This window comes from Phyllobates terribilis, unplaced genomic scaffold (assembly GCF_046119375.1).
Source record: "Phyllobates terribilis strain yellow unplaced genomic scaffold, ASM4611937v1 Scaffold_44__1_contigs__length_10104851, whole genome shotgun sequence".
Classification (NCBI taxonomy): Eukaryota; Metazoa; Chordata; class Amphibia; order Anura; family Dendrobatidae; genus Phyllobates; species Phyllobates terribilis.
The window spans coordinates 4,213,832-4,231,584 of NW_027362804.1; positions in this window are offsets into that span (position 1 = coordinate 4,213,832).

Genomic DNA, 17,753 nt, shown 5'->3' on the forward strand with positions numbered 1-17,753 from the left:
CACTCTTCCAAGACTCATTGATATTGTCTTTTTAATCCACTGCGACCTCCACAACTCTTCCAAGGGGCATTAAAACCGTCTTATTAAGCTTTTGGGACCTCCACATCTCTTCCACGGGGCATTGATATTGTCTTTTTATTTAACTGTAACCTCACCCACTGTCCCAAGGGGCATTGATATTGTCTTTTTATTATTATTACTATTATTTATTATTATAGCGCCATTTATTCCATGGCGCTTTACATGTGATAGGGATATACATAACAAAAGCATTTACATAATTTTAACAAAACGAGTCAGCGACTGGTACAGGAGGAGCAAGGACCCTGCACGCGAGGGCTCACATTCTAGAAGGGATGGGTGAGGATACATTAGGTGAGTGTAGAGCTGGTCATGCAGCGGTGGTTACTGCAGGTTGTAGGCTTGTCGGAAGAGGTGGGTCTTCAGGTTTCTTTCGAAGGCTTCCACGGTCGGCGAGAGTCTGATGTTTTTGTGGTAGAGAGTTCCAGAGTAGGGGCGATGCACAGGAGAAATCTTGTATACGATTGTGGGAGGAGGAGATAAGAGGGGAGTAGAGAAGGAGATCTTGTGAGGATCGGAGGTTGCGTGCAGGTAAGTACCGGGAGACTAGGTCACAGATGTCTGGGGGAGACAAGTTGTGGATGGCTTTGTATGCCATGGTTAGAGTTTTAAACTGGATTCTCTGGGCATTGGGGAGCCAGTGAAGAGATTGACAGAGAGGAGAGGCCGGGGAATAGCGGGGGGACAGGTGAATTAGTCGAGCAGCAGAGTTTAGGATAGATTGGAGAGGCGCAAGAGTGTTGTAAGGGAGGCCACGGAGCAGGAGGTTTCAGTAGTCGAGGCGGGATATGATGAGGGCATGCACTAGTGTTTTTGCAGAGTCTTTGCTGAGGAATGCATGGATCCGGGAGATGTTTTTGAGTTGGAGTCGGCAGGAAGTGGAAAGGGCTTGGATATGTGGCTTGAAGGAGAGATCAGAGTCCAGGGTTACTCCAAGGCAGCGAGCTTGTGGGACTGGGGAGAGTGAACAGCCATTGACATTGATTGCTAGGTCAGATGGGGGATGTGAATGAGAGGGTGGAAAGATGATGAACCCTGTTTTATCCATGTTGAGTTTTAGAAATCTGTCAGAGAAGAAGGATGACATGGCGGACAGACATTGTGGGATTTTGGTTAGTAGGGAGGAGATATCGGATCCAGAGAGGTAGATCTGTGTGTCGTCAGCATAGAGGTGATACTGAAAACCGTGAGACTCTATGAGCTGTCCCAGGCCAAAGGTGTAGATGGAGAAGAGCAGAGGTCCTAGAACTGAACCTTGGGGGACACCGACAGATAGGGGGCGAGATGAGGAGGTGGTGCGTGAGTGGGAGACTCTGAATGTCCTGTCTGTTAGGTATGAGGAGATCCAAGATAGAGCCAAGTCCGTGATGCCAAGAGATGAGAGAATCTGGAGTAAGAGGGAATGGTCCACTGTGTCAAAGGCAGATGACAGGTCCAGAAGGAGGAGGATGGAGTAGTGTCGCTTGGATTTGGCATTTAGTAGGTCGTTGGTGACTTTGGTCAGGGCAGTTTCAGTCGAGTCATGATGGTCGGAAGCCAGATTGCAGGCGGTCGAAGAGGGAGCAGGAGGAGAGGTGGGAGGACAGTTCAAGGTGGACATGTTGTTCTAGTAGTTTTGAGGCAAAGGGGAGGAGTGATATGGTGCGGTAGCGAGTCAGAGAGGAAGGGTCAAGGGAGGGCTTTTTGAGGATGGATGTGATTGCGGCATGTTTGAAACATGAGGGGAAGACACCGGTTGTTAGTGACAGATTGAAGAGGTGGGTTAGGGTTGGGATGAAGACTGTAGTAAGGTTAGTGATGAGGTGGGATGGGATTGGGTCAAGTTCGCAGGTGGTGAGGTGTGATTTGGAGAGTAAAGAGGAGACTTGACCTTCTGTAATGGTGGAGAAGTGGGGTTTGGAGGAGGAGGGTTGAATAGATATGAGGAGGGGCTGTGTGGACTTTAGGCAAAAGTTTTGTCTGATGGTGTCAATCTTCTGTTAGAAGAATGAGGCAAAGTCGAGATGAGAGAAGAGGAAGGAGGTGCTGGGGGATGAAGGAGAGAGTTAAAAGTGTTAAATAGCTGTTTAGGGTTGTGAGATAGGGAGGATATGAGAGATGAGAAGTAGGTTTGTTTTGCAGTAGTGAGTGCGGACTTGAAATTAGTGAGGGATTGCTTGAATGCGATGAAGTGCTCGATGGAATGAGACATTTTCCATCTCCGCTAAGCAACCATGGAGGCCCAGCGCAGTTCTAAAGTAAGTTTAGTGTGCCAGGGTTGCCTGTTGAATGTGCGAGATGTGGTGTGTGTGAGAGGGGCGATCGAGTCAAGAGCTGCAGCTATTGTGGTGTTATATGAAGAGGCAGCAACGTCTGCGTCATGTAAGAAATTTATGTCTGTAAGAGGGAGGAGGGATTCAGAGAGTGAGTGTAAGTCAAGGTGTTTGAGATTTCTGCGAGGGTATGCAAGTTTGTGGAGTGGGGATTGTTTCCCCGGGGAGGAGAGAGAAGAGAATGTAAGTAGGCTGTGATCAGAGAGAGGGAGAGGTGAGTTAGAGAGGTTAGATAGGGAACAGAGGCGGGTGAAGATGAGGTCCAGTGTGTGGCCATCTTTGTGGGTGGGTGTCGAAGACCATTGAGTGAGTCCGAAGGAGAAAGTGAGAGATAGGAACTTAGAGACAGACGAATGGGAAGTGTTAATGGGGATGTTGAAGTCACCCATTATGATAGTGGGGATGTCAGTGGAGAGAAAGTGAAGCAGCCAGGTGGTGAAGTGGTCTAAGAAGGTGGTGGCTTGCCCTGGGGGTCGGTAAACGACGGCCAGTTGGAGGTTGGAGGGGGAATAGATGCACACACAGTGCACCTCAAAAGAGGGGAGTGTAATGGAGGGTGGCAGTGGGATTTGTGTGAAAGCGCAGTGTTCTGATAGGAGAAAACCTACGCCTCCGCCATGTTTGCCGTTGGGGCGGGGGGTGTGGGAAAGGTGAAATCCGCCATATGAAAGTGCAGCTGGGGAGGCTGTGTCAGAGGGGGCGAGCCAGGTTTCAGTGATGGCGAGGAAGGAAAGTTTGTTTGTAATGAAAAGATCGTGGATGAAGGAAAGTTTGTTGCAGACAGAGCGAGTGTTCCATAGAGCTCCTGTTAGAGCAACTTAGGGAGTGGGGATTGGTTGGATGGGTATGAGCTTAGAAGGGTTGCGACAGTTTGTGGAAGGTCGTGGATAGGAAGAAAAAGTAACTGTGGGGATATGGCGAGGAGGACCAGGATTTGGAGAGATATCTCCAGCAGTGATGAGGAGCAGAGAAAGTGTTAGCATGTGGGAGCAAGAGAGAGCATGAGGTGGCTTTCTGTGTTTATAGATCCAGGATTGAATGTTTAGGAATAATTTGGAGGAGGAGGTGAGATGAATGGGGAGGTTGGAGGGAGAGATGAAGAGTTTCTTACTAGGTGTAGGGATTTGAGGGGTTACTAGAAAGTGGAGGACTATAGAGGAAAAAGTGAGAGCTAACAGAAACATAGTTAAAAGAGAGTAAGTGGTCAAAGTGTTGGTTACCTGACTCCTGCCCTGACTAACTGCCTCTGAAATAACTGACACTTATCTCCGAAGCCACTTTGCACAAGAAGACGCGTGCAACCCTTACAGAGCTTCTAAATATATAGGACACATTAAACTATGAGGTGAAGGGCATTGTGGGAGCTGCATATGGCTAAATTAGCAGCTGGTCGTCTCACCAGGAGATGGCTGGGTGATCAAACACAGAGCTAGGACTCTAGTCTCTGCAGTTTAGCACCTCTAAAAATCAGATAAGATCTATAGTGGGGAAGGGACAGACATATGTGGGTATTGAATGGAGTGGGACAGATAAAGCAGAGAAGGTATGCAGAGCATGTACCAGTGAGGTGAATCAGCAAAGCAGAGCATTAGATTACAGCAGACACAGCAAGCAGAGAAGTTATGCAGAGCATGTACCAGTGAGGTTATTCCACTGCGACCTCCACCACTCTTCCAAGGGGCATTGATATTGTCTTTTTATTCCACTGCGACCTCCGCCACTCTTCCAAAGGGCATTGATATTGTCTTTTATTCCACTGTAACCTCCACCACTGTTCTAAGGGCCATTAAAACCGTCTTGTTAAGCTAGTGTGACGTCCACGTCTTTTCCACAGGGCATTGTTATTGTCTTTTTATTCCACTGCGACCTCCACCACTCTGCCAAGGGACATTAAAACCGTCATTGAGTTAAACCACTCTGAATTCCATAGCTCTTTCAAGAGACATCGATATTGTCTTTTTATTTCACTGTAACCTCCACCACTCTTTCAAGGGGCATTGATATTGTCTTTTTATTCCACTGCGACCTCCACCACTCTTCCAAGGGGCATTAAAACCGTCTTGTTAAGCTATTGTGACCTCAACATCTCTTCCACGGGGCATTGATATTGTCTTTTTATTCCACTGTAACCTCCATCACTCTTACAAGGGGCATTGATATTGTATTTTTATTCCACTGCGACCTCCACCACTCTTCCAAGGGGCATTCATATTGTCTTTTTAATCCACTGCGACCTCCACCACTCTTCCAAGGGGCATTAAAACCGTCTTGTTAAGCTACTGTCACCTCCACGTCCCTTCCAAGGGGCATAAAAACGGTCAATTTAAACCACTCTATACTCCACAGCTCTTGCAAGCGGCATTGATATTGTCTTTTTTTCAAATGTAACCTCCAGCACTCTTCCAAGGGGCATTGGTATTGTCTTTTTATTCCACTGCAACTTCCACCTCTCTTTCAAGGGGCATTAAAACCGTATTGTTAAGCTACTGTGACCTCCACGTCTCTTCCAAGGTGCATTAATACCCTCAATTTACACCACTCTGAACTCCACAGCTCTTGCAAGAGGCACTGATATTGCCTTTTTACTCCACTGTAACCTACAGCACTCTTTCAAGGGGCATTGTATATTCTTTTTATTCCACTACGACTTCCAACACTTTCCCAAGGTGCATTAAAAACATCTTGTTTAACTACTGTAACGTCCATGTCTATTCCACGGGGCATTGATATTTTCTTTTTATTCCACTGTATCCTCCACCACTCTTCCAAGGGGTTTTGATATTGTCTTTTTATTCCACTGCGACTTCCACCTCTCTTCTAAAGGGCATTGATATTGTCCTTTTAATCCACTGCGACCTCCACCACTCTTCCAAGAGGCATTAAAACAGTCTTGTTAAGCTACTGTTACCTCCACATCTCTTCCAAGGGGCATTAAAACCGTCTGGTTAAACTACTCTGAACTCCACAGCTCTTCCAAGGGGCATTGATATTGTCTTTTTATTCAACTGTAACCTCCACCATTCTTCCAAGGGGTATTGATATTGTCTTTTTAATGCACTGCGACCTCCACCACTCTTCCAAGGGGCATTTAAACCATCTGGTTAAACCACTCTGAACTCCATAGCTCTTTCAAGAGGCATTGATATTGTCTTTTTATTTCATTGTAACCTCCACCAATCTTTCAAGGGGCATTGATATTGTCTTTTTATTCCACTGCGACCTCCACCACTCTTCCAAGGGGCAATAAAACTGTCTTGTTAAGCTACTGTGACCTCCACGTGTCTTCCACGGGCATTGATATTATCTTTTTAATCCACTGTGACCTCCACCACTTTTCTAAGGGGCATTAAAACCGTCTGGTTAAACCACTGTGAACTCCACAGCTTTTCGAAGGGGCATTGGTATTGTCTTTTTATTCCACTCTAACCTCCACCACTCTTTCAAGGGGCATTGACATTGTCTTTTTATTCCACTGCGACCTCCATCATTCCTCCAAGGGGCATTGATATTGTCTTTTTATTCCACTGCCACCTCCACCACTCTTCCAAGGGGCATTGATATTGTCTTCTTAATCCACTGCGACCCCCACCACTTTTCCAAGGGGCATTAAAAACATCTTTTTAAGCTACTGTGACCTCCACGTCACTTCCAATGGGCATTAAACCGTCTGGTTAAACCACTTTGAACTCCACAGCTCTTCCAAGGGGCATTGGTATTGTCTTTTTATTCCACTCTAACCTCCACGGCTCTTCCAAGGGGCGTTGACATTTCCTTTTTATTCCACTGCGACCTCCACCATTCTTCCAAGGGGCATTAAAACTGTCTAGTTAAGCTACAGTGACCTCCACATCTCTTCCACGGGGCATTGATATTGTCTTTAAATTCCACTTTAACCTCCACCACTCTACCAATGGGCATTGATATTGTATTTTTAATCCACTGCGACCTCCACCACTCTTCCAATGGGCATTAAAACCATCTTGTTAAGATACTGTGACCTCCAAGTCTCTTTCACGGGGAATTGATATTGTATTTTTATTCCACTGCGACCTCCACAACTCTTCAAAGGGGCATTAAAACCGTCTTATTAAACTACTTTGACATCCACGTCAATTCCACGGGGCATTGATATTGTCATTTTATTCCATTGTAACCTCCACCATTTTTCCAAGGGGTATTGATAATGTCTTTTTAATGCACTGCGACCTCCACCACTCTTCCAAGGGGCATTAAAACCATCTGGTTAAAACACTCTGAACTCCATAGCTCTTTCAAGAGGCATTGATATTGTCTTTTTATTTCACTGTAACCTCCACCACTCTTTCAAGGGGCATTGATATTGTCTTTTTATTCCACTGCTACCTCCACCACTCTTCCAAGAGGCATTAAAAACATCTTATTAAGCTACTATGACCTCCACGTCTCTTCCAAGGGGCATTAAAACCGTCTGGTTAAACCACTCTGAATTCCACAGCTCATCAAAGGGGCATTGATATTGTCTTTTTATTCCGCTATTATTATTATTATTATTTATTATTATAGCGCCATTTATTCCATGGCGCTTTACATGTGATAGGGATATACATAACAAAAGCATTTACATAATCTTAACAAAACGAGTCAGCGACTGGTACAGGAGGAGCGAGAACCCTGCCCGTGAGGGCTCACATTCTAGAAGGGATGGGTGAGGATACATTAGGTGAGGGTACAGCTGGTCGTGCAGTGGTGGTTACTGCAGGTTGTTGGCTTTTCAGAAGAGGTGGGTCTTCAGGTTTCTTTTGAAGGTTTCCATGGTCGGCGAGAGTCTGATGTGTTGGGGTAGAGAGTGCCAGAGTAGGGGGGATGCATGGGAGAAATCTTTTATACGATTGTGGGAGGAGGAGATAAGAGGGGAGTAGAGAAGGAGATCTTGTGAGGATCGGAGGTTGCGTGCAGGTAAGTATCGGGAGACTTGGTCACAGATGTATTGGGGAGACAGGTTGTGGATGGCTTTGTATGCCATGGTTAGAGTTTTGAACTGGATTCTCTGGGCAATGGGGAGCCAGTGAAGAGATTGACAGAGAGGAGAGGCCGGGGAATAGCGGGGGGACAGGTGAATTAGTCGAGCAGCAGAGTTTAGGATAGATTGGAGAGGCACAAGAGTGTTGTAAAGGAGGCCACGGATCAGGAGGTTGCAGTAGTCGAGGCGGGATATGATGAGGGCAAGCACTAGTGTTTTTGCAGAGTCTTTGCTGAGGAATGCACAGATCCGGGAGATGTTTTAGAGTTGGAGTCGGCAGGAAGTGGAAAGGGCTTGGATTTGTGGCTTGAAGGAGAGATCAGAGTCCAGGGTTACTCCAAGGCAGCGAGCTTGTGGGACTGGGGAGAGTGAACAGCCATTGACGTTGATGGCTAGGTCAGATTGGGGATGTTAATGAGAGGGTGGAAAGATGATGAACTCTGTTTTATCCATGTTGAGTTTTAGAAATCTGTCAGAGAAGAAGGATGACATGGCGGACAGACATTGTGGGATTTTGGTAAGTAGGGAGGAGATATTGGGTCCAGAGAGGTAGATCTGTGTGTCATCAGCATAGGGGTGATACAGAAAACCGTGAGACTCTATGAGCTGTCCCAGGCCAAAGGTGTAGATGGAGAAGAGCAGAGGTCCTAGAACTGAACCTTGGGGGACACCGACAGATAGGGGGCGAGATGAGGAGGTGGTGCGTAAGTGGGAGACGCTGAATGTCCTGTCTGTTAAGTATGAGGAGATCCAAGATAGAGCCAAGTCCGTGATGCCAAGAGATGAGAGAATCTGGAGTAAGAGGGAATGGTCCACTGTGTCAAAGGCAGATGACAGGTCCAGAAGGAGGAGGATGGAGTAATGTCGCTTGGATTTGGCATGTAGTAGGTCGTTGGTGACTTTGGTCAGTTCAAGGTGGGCATGTTGTTCTAGTAGTTTTGGGACAAAGGGGAGGAGTGATATGGGGCGGTAGCTAGTCAGAGAGGAAGGTTCAAGGGAGGGCTTTTTGAGGATGGGTGTGATTGCGGCATGTTTGAAACATGAGGGGAAGACACCGGTTGTTAGTGACAGATTGAAGAGGTGGGTTAGGGTTGGGATGAAGACTGTGGTAAGGTTAGTGATGAGGTGGGATGGGATTGGGTCAAGTTTGCAGGTGGTGAGGTGTGATTTGGAGAGGAAAGAGGAGACTTGACCTTGAGTGTAAGTCAAGGTGTTTGAGATTTCTGCGAGGGTATGCAAGTATGTGGAGTGGGGATTGTTGCCCCGGGGAGGAGAGAGAAGAGAATGTAAGTAGGCTGTGATCAGAGAGAGGGAGAGGTGAGTTAGAGAGGTTAGATAGGGAACAGAGGCGGGTGAAGATGAGGTCCAGTATGTGGCCATCTTTGTGGGTGGGTGTCGAAGACCATTGAGTGAGTCCGAAGGAGGAAGTGAGAGATAGGAACTTAGAGACAGACGAGTGGGAAGTGTTAATGGGGATGTTGTCAGAGGGGGTGAGCCAGGTTTCAGTGATGGCGAGGAAGGAAAATTTGTTTGTAATGAAAAGATCGTGGATGAAGGAAAGTTTGTTGCAGACAGAGCGAGCGTTCCATAGAGCTCCTGTTAGAGCAACTAAGGGAGTGGGGATTGGTTGGATGGGTATGAGCTTAGAAGGGTTGCGACAGTTTGTGGAAGGTCGTGGATAGGAGTAAGAAGTAACTGTGGGGATATGGTGAGGAGGACCAGGATTTGGAGAGATATCTCCAGCAGTGAGGAGCAGAGAAAGTGTTAGCAGGTAGGAGCAAGAGAGAGCATGAGGTGGCTGTCTGTGTTTGGAGATCCAGGATTGAATGTTTAGGAATAATTTGGAGGAGGAGGTGAGATGAATGGGGAGGATGGAGGGAGAGGTGAAGAGTTTCTTACTAGGTGTAGGGATTTGAGGGGTTACTAGAAAGTGGAGGACTATAGAGGAAAAAGTGAGAGCTAACAGAAACATAGTTAAAAGAGAGTAAGTGGTCAAAGTGTTGGTTACCTAACTCCTGCCCTGACTAACTGCCTTTGAAATAACTGCCACTTATCTCCGAAGCCACTTTGCACACGAAGACGCGTGCACCCCTTACAGAGCTTCTAAATATATAGGGCACATTAAACTATCAGGTGAAGGGCATTGTGGGAGCTACATATGGCTAAATTAGCAGCTGGTCGTCTCACCAGGAGATGGCTGGGTGATCAAACACAGAGCTAGGACTCTAGTCCCTGCAGTTTAGCACCTCTAAATATCAGATATGATCTATAGTGGGGAAGGGACAGACATATGTGGGTATTGAATGGAGTGGGACAGATAAAGCAGAGAAGTTATGCAGAGCATGTACCAGTGAGGTGAATCAGCAAAGCAGAGCATTAGATTACAGCAGACCCAGCAAGCAGAGAAGTTATGCAGAGCATGTACCAGTGAGGTGAATCAGCAAAGCAGAGCATTAGATTACAGCAGACACAGCAAGCAGAGAAGTTATGCAGAGCATGTACCAGTGAGGTTATTCCACTGAGACCTCCACCACTCTTCCGAGGGGCATTGATATTGTCTTTTTATTCCACTGTGACCTCCACTTCTCTTCCACAGGGCATTGTTATTGTCTTTTTTTTCCACTGCGACCTCCACCACTCTGCCAAGGGGCATTAAAAGCGTCTTGTTAAGCTACTGTGACCTCCACTTCTCTTCCACAGGGCATTGTTATTGTCTTTTTATTCCACTGCGACCTCCACCACTCTGCCAAGGGGCATTAAAAGCGTCTTGTTAAGCTACTGTGATGTCCACTGTTACCTCCACCACTCTTCCAAGGGGCATTGATATTGTCCTTTTATTCCACTGCGACCTCCACCACTCTTCCAAGGTTCATTGATATTGTCTTTTTAATCCACTGCGACCTCCACCACTCTTCCATGGGGCATTAAAACCGTCTTGTTAAGCTACTGTGACCTCCACGTCTCTTCCAAGGGGCACTAAAACCGTTTGGTTAAACCACTCTGTACTCCACAGCTCTTCCAAAGGGCATTGATATTGTCTTTTTATTTCACTGCAACTTCCACCACTCTTTCAAGGGGCATTGATATTGTATTTTTATTCCACTGTGACCTCCACCACTCTTCCAGGGGGCATTAAAACCGTCTTGTTAAGCTACTGTGACCTCCACGTCTCTTCCAAGGGGCATTAAAACCATCTGGTTAAACCGCTCTGAGCTCCACAGCTCTTCCAAGGGGCATTAACAATGTCTTTTTATTCCATTGTAACCTTCTGCACTCTTCCAAGTGCATTGATATTGTCTTTTTATTCCTCTGCGACGTCCATGACTCTTCCAAGGGGCATTAAAACCATCTTGTTAAGCTACTGTGACCTCCAAGTTTCTTACACAGGGCATTGATATTGTCTTTTTATTCCACTGGGACCTTCACCACTCTTCAAATTGGCATTGATATTGTCTTTTTATTCCACTGCGACCTCCGCCACTCTGCCAAGGGGCATTAAAAGCGTCTTGTTAAGCTACTGTGACCTCCACTTCTCTTCCACAGGGCATTGTTATTGTCTTTTTATTCCACTGCGACCTCCACCACTCTGCCAAGGGGCATTAAAAGCGTCTTGTTAAGCTACTGTGATGTCCACTGTTACCTCCACCACTCTTCCAAGGGGCATTGATATTGTCCTTTTATTCGACTGCGACCTCCACCACTCTTCCAAGGTTCATTGATATTGTCTTTTTAATGCACTGCGACCTCCACCACTCTTCCATGGGGCATTAAAACCGTCTTGTTAAGCTACTGTGACCTCCACGTCTCTTCCAAGGGGCACTAAAACCGTTTGGATAAACCACTCTGTACTCCACAGCTCTTCCAAAGGGCATTGATATTGTCTTTTTATTTCACTGCAACTTCCACCACTCTTTCAAGGGGCATTGATATTGTATTTTTATTCCACTGTGACCTCCACCACTCTTCCAGGGGGCATTAAAACCGTCTTGTTAAGCTACTGTGACCTCCACGTCTCTTCCAAGGGGCATTAAAACCATCTGGTTAAACCGCTCTGAGCTCCACAGCTCTTCCAAGGGGCATTAACAATGTCTTTTTATTCCATTGTAACCTTCTGCACTCTTCCAAGTGCATTGATATTGTCTTTTTATTCCTCTGCGACGTCCATGACTCTTCCAAGGGGCATTAAAACCATCTTGTTAAGCTACTGTGACCTCCAAGTTTCTTACACAGGGCATTGATATTGTCTTTTTATTCCACTGGGACCTTCACCACTCTTCAAATTGGCATTGATATTGTCTTTTTATTCCACTGCGACCTCCACCACTCTTCCAAGGGGCATTAAAACCGTATTGTTAAGCTACTGTGACCTCCACGTCTCTTCCAAGGTGCATTAAAACCGTCAATTTAAACCACTCTGAACTCCACAGCTCTTGCAAGAGGCTTTGATATTGTCTTTTTACTCCACTGTAACCTACAGCACTCTATCAAGGAGCATTGATATTGTCTTTTCATTCCACTACGACTTCCACCACTCTCCCAAGGTGCATTAAAAACACCTTGTTTAGCTACTGTAACGTACATGTCTATTCCACGGGGTATTGATATTGTCATTTTATTCCACTGCGATTACCACCTCTCTTCTAAGGGGCAATGATATTGTCTTTTTAATCCACTGCGACCTCCACCACTCTTCCAAGAGACATTAAAACAGTCTTGTTAAGCTAATGTGACCTCCACATCTCTTCCACGAGGCATTGATATTGTCTTTTTATTCCACTGCAACCTCCATATCTCTTCCAAGTGGAATTGATATTGTCTTTTTATTCCACTGCGACCTCCACCACTCTTCTAAGGGGCATTGATATTGTCTTTTTAATCCACTGTGACCTCCACCACTCTTCCAAGGGGCATTAAAACTGTTTTGATAAGCTACTTTGACCTCCACGTCTCTTCCAAGGGGCAATATAACCGTCTGGTTAAACCACTCTGAACTCCACAGCTCTTCCAAGAGGCATTGATATTTTCTTTTTATTCGACTGTAACCTCCACCCCTCTTCCAAGGGGCATTAAAACCGTAGTGTTAAGCTACTGTGTCCTCCACTTCTCTTCCAAGGGGCATTAAAACCGTCAATTTAAAGCACTCTGAACTCCACAGCTCTTGCAAGAGGCATTGATATTGTCTTTTTATTCCACTGTAACCTCCATCACTCTTCCAAGGGGCATTGATTTTGTCTTTTTAATCCGCTGCGACCTCCATCTCTCTTTGAAAAAGCATTAAAAACATCTTTTTTAGCTACTGTGACCTCCACATCTATTCCACGGTGCCTTAAAACCTTCTCGTTAAACTACTGTGAACTCCACAGCTCTTCCAAGGGGCATTGATATTGTCTTTTTATTCCACTGTAACCTCCACCACTCATCCAAGGGGCATTGATATTGTCTTTTTATTTTCCTCGACCTCCACCACTTTTCCAAGGGGCATTAATATTGTATTTTTATTCCACTGCGACCTCCACCACTCTTCCAAGGGTCATTGATATTGTCTTTTTATTCCACTGTAACCTCCACCACTCTTCCAAGGGGCATTGATATTGTCTTTTTATTCCACTGTGACCTCCACCTCTCTTCCAAGGGGCATTAAAACCATCTTGTTAAGCAACTGTGACCTCCAAGTCTCTTCCACGAGGCATTGATATTGTCTTTTTATTCCCCTGCGACCTCCATATCTCTTCCAAGTGGAATTGATATTGTCTTTTTATTCCACTGCGACCTCCACGACTCTTCTAAGGGGCATTGATATTGTCTTTTTAATCCACTGTGACCTCCACCACTCTTCCAAGGGGCATTAAAACAGTTTTGATAAGCTACTGTGACCTCCACGTCTCTTCCAAGCGGCATTAAAACCGTCTTATTAAAAAAATCTGAACTCCACAGCTCTTCCAAGAGGTATTGATATTGTCTTTTTATTCGACTGTAACCTCCACCCCTCTTCCAAGGGGCATTAAAACCGTCTTGTTAAGCTACTGTGTCCTCCACGTTTCTTCCAAGGGGCATTAAAACCGTCAAATTAAAGCACTCTGAAATCCACAGCTCTTGCAAGAGGCATTGATATTGTCTTTTTATTCCACTGCGACCTCCACCACTCTTCCAAGGGGCATTAAAACCATCTTGTTAAGCTATTGTGACCTCCACATCTCTTCCATGGGAAATTGATATTGTCTTTTTATATAACTGTAACCTCCACCACTGTTCCAAGGGGCATTGATATTGTCTTTTTATTCCACTGTAACCTCCATCACTTCTCCAAGGGGCATTGATATTGTCTTTTTATTTAACTGTAACTTCCACCACTCTTCCAAGGGGCATTGATATTGTCTTTTTATTCCACTGCAACCTCCACCACTCTTACAAGGGGCATTAATATTATCTTTTTAATCCACTGCGACCTCCACCACTCTTCAATGGGGCATTAAAACCGTCTTGTTAAGCTACTGTCACCTCCACGTCCTTTCCAAGGGGCATTAAAACCGTCAATATAAACCACTCTGAACTTCACAGCTCTTGCAAGGGGCATTGATATGGTCTTTTTATTCCAATATAACCTCCAGCACTCTTCCAAGTGGCATTGATATTGTCTTTTTATTCCACTGCAACTTCCACCTCTCTTCCAAGGGGCATTAAAACCGTCTTGTTAAGCTACTGTGACATCCACGTCTCTTTCACGGGGCATTGATATTGTCTTTTTATTCCACTGGGACCTTCACCACTCTTCCAATTGGCATTGATATTGTCTTTTTATTCCACTGCGACCTCCACCACTCTTCCAAGGGGCATTAAAACCGTATTGTTAAGCTACTGTGACCTCCACGTCTCTTCCAAGGTGCATTAAAACCGTCAATTTAAAGCACTCTGAACTCCACAGCTCTTGCAAGAGGCTTTGATATTGTCTTTTTACTCCACTGTAGCCTACAGCACTCTATCAAGGAGCATTGATATTGTCTTTTCATTCCACTACGACTTCCACCACTCTCCCAAGGTGCATTAAAAACACCTTGTTTAGCTACTGTAACGTCCATGTCTATTCCACGGGGTATTGATATTGTCATTTTAATCCACTGCGATTACCACCTCTCTTCTAAGGGGCATTGATATTGTCTTTTTAATCCACTGCGACCTCCACCACTCTTCCAAGAGACATTAAAACAGTCTTGTTAAGCTAATGTGACCTCCACATCTCTTCCACGAGGCATTGATATTGTCTTTTTATTCCACTGCAACCTCCATATCTCTTCCAAGTGGAATTGATATTGTCTTTTTATTCCACTGCGACCTCCACCACTCTTCTAAGGGGCATTGATATTGTCTTTTTAATCAACTGTGACCTCCACCACTCTTCCAATGGGCATTAAAACTGTTTTGATAAGCTACTTTGACCTCCACGTCTCTTCCAAGGGGCAATATAACCGTCTGGTTAAACCACTCTGAACTCCACAGCTCTTCCAAGAGGCATTGATATTTTCTTTTTAATCGACTGTAACCTCCACCCCTCTTCCAAGGGGCATTAAAACCGTCTTGTTAAGCTACTGTGTCCTCCACTTCTCTTCCAAGGGGCATTAAAACCGTCAAATTAAAGCACTCTGAACTCCACAGCTCTTGCAAGAGGCATTGATATTGTCTTTTTATTCCACTGTAACCTCCACAGCTCTTCCAAGGGGCATGGATTTTGTCTTTTTAATCCACTGTGACCTCCACCACTCTTCCAAGGGGCATTAAAACCGTCTTGTTAAGCTATTGTGACCTCCACATCTCTTCCACGGGGCATTGATATTGTCTTTTATTTAACTGTAACCTCCACCACTGTTCCAAGGGGCATTGATATTGTCTTTTTATTCCACTGTAACCTCCATCACTCTTCCAAGGGGTATTTATATTGTCTTTTTATTCAACTGTAACCTCCACCACTCTTCCAAGGTGCATTGATATTGTCTTTTTATTCCACTGCGACCTCCACCACTCTTCCAAGGGGCATTCATATTATCTTTTTAAACCACTGCGACCTCAACCACTCTTCAATGGGGCATTAAAACCATCTTGTTAAGCTACTGTCACCTCCACGTCCCTTCCAAGGGGCATTAAAACCGTCAATATAAACCACTCTGAACTTCAACGCTCTTGCAAGGGGCATTGATATGGTCTTTTTATTCCCATATAACCTCCAGCACTCTTCCAAGTGGCATTGATATTGTCTTTTTATTCCACTGCAACTTCCACCTCTCTTCCAAGAGGCATTAAAACCGTCTTGTTAATCTACTGTGACATCCACGTTTCTTTCACGGGGCATTGATATTGTCTTTTTATTCCACTGTAACCTCCACAACTCTTACAAGGGGCATTGATATTGTCTTTTTATTCCACTGGGACCTTCACCACTCTTCCAAGTGGCATTGATATTGTCTTTTTAATCCACTGCGACCTCCACCACTCTTCCAAGGGGCATTAAAACCGTATTGTTAAGCTACTGTGACCTCCACATCTCTTCCAAGGTGCATTAAAACCGTCAATTTAAACCACTCTGAACTCCACAGCTCTTGCAAGAGGCATTGATATTGTCTTTTTACTCCACTGTAACCTACAGCACTCTTTCAAGGGGCATTGATATTGTCTTTTCATTCCACTACGACTTCCACCACTCTACCAAGGTGCATTAAAAACACCTTGTTTAGCTAATGTAAAGTCCATGTCTATTCCACGGGACATTGATATTGTCTTTTTATTACACTGTATCCTCCACCACTCTTCCAAGGGGTATTGATATTGTCTTTTTATTCCACTGCGATTACCACCTCTCTTCTAAGGGGCATTGATATTGTCTCTTTAATCCACTGCGACCTCCACCACTCTTCCAAGAGGCATTAAAACAGTCTTGTTAAGCTAATGTGACCTCCACATCTCTTCCAAGGGGCATTAAAACCGTCTGGTTAAACCACTCTGAACTCCACAGCTCTTCCAAGGGGCATTGATATTGTCTTTTTATTCCACTGTAACCTCCACCATTCTTCCAAGGGGTATTGTTATTGTCTTTTTAATGCACTGCGACCTCCACCAATCTTCCAAGAGGCACTAATATTGTCTTTTTATTCCACTGCGACCTCCACCACTCTTCCAAGGGTCAGTGATATTGTCTTTTTATTCCACTGTAACCTCCACCACTCTTCCAAGGGGCAATGATATTGTCTTTTTATTCCACTGCGACCTTCACATCTTTTCCAAGGGGAATTGATATTGTCTTTTTATTCCACTGTGACCTCCTCCACTCTTCTAAGGGGCATTGATATTGTCTTTTTAATCCACTGCGACCTCCACCACTCTTCCAAGGGGCATTAAAACAGTATTGATAAGCTACTCTGACCACCACGTCTCTTCCAAGGGGCATTAAACCGTCTGGTTAAACCACTCTGTACTCCACAGCTCTTCCAAGAGGCATTGATATTGTCTTTTTATTCGATTGTATCCTCCACCACTCTTCCAAGTGCATTGATATTGTCTTTTTATTCCTCTGCGATGTCCACGACTCTTCCAAGGGGCATTAAAACCGTCTTGTTAAGCTACTGTGACCTCCAAGTTTCTTACACAGGGCGTTGATATTGTCTTTTTATTCCACTGTAACCTCCACCACTCTTCCAAGGGGCATTGATATTGTCTTTTTATTCCACTGTTACCTCCACCAATCTTCCAAGGGGCATTGATATTGTCTTTTTATTCCACTGCGACCTCCACCACTCTTCTAAAGGGCATTGATATTGTCTTTTAAATCCACAACGATCTCCACCACTCTTCCAAGGGCCATTTAAACAGTCTTGTTAAGCTACTGTGACCTCCTCTTTTTTTCCAAAGGGCATTAAAACCGTCTGTTTAAACACCCTGAACTCCACAGCTCTTACAAGAGGCATTGATATTGTCTTTTTATTCGACTGTAACATCCACCACTCTTTCAAGCGGCATTGATACTGTCTTTTTATTCCACTGCGAACTCCACCACTCTTCCAAGGGGCATTGATATTGTCTTTTTAATCAACTGCGACCTCCACCTCTCTTCCAAGGGGCATTAAAACCGTCTTGTGAAGCTACTTTGACCTCCACGTCCCTTCCACGGGGCATTGATATTGTCTTTTTATTCCACTGCGACCTCCACCACTCTTCCAAGGGGCATTGCTATTGTCTTTTTAATCCACTGCGACCTCCACCACTCTTCCAAGGGACATTGATATTGTCTTTTTATTCCACTGCGACCTTCACTCTTCTTCCAAGGAACATTGATATTGTCTTTTTTTTCCACTGTAACTTCCACCACTCTTCTAAGG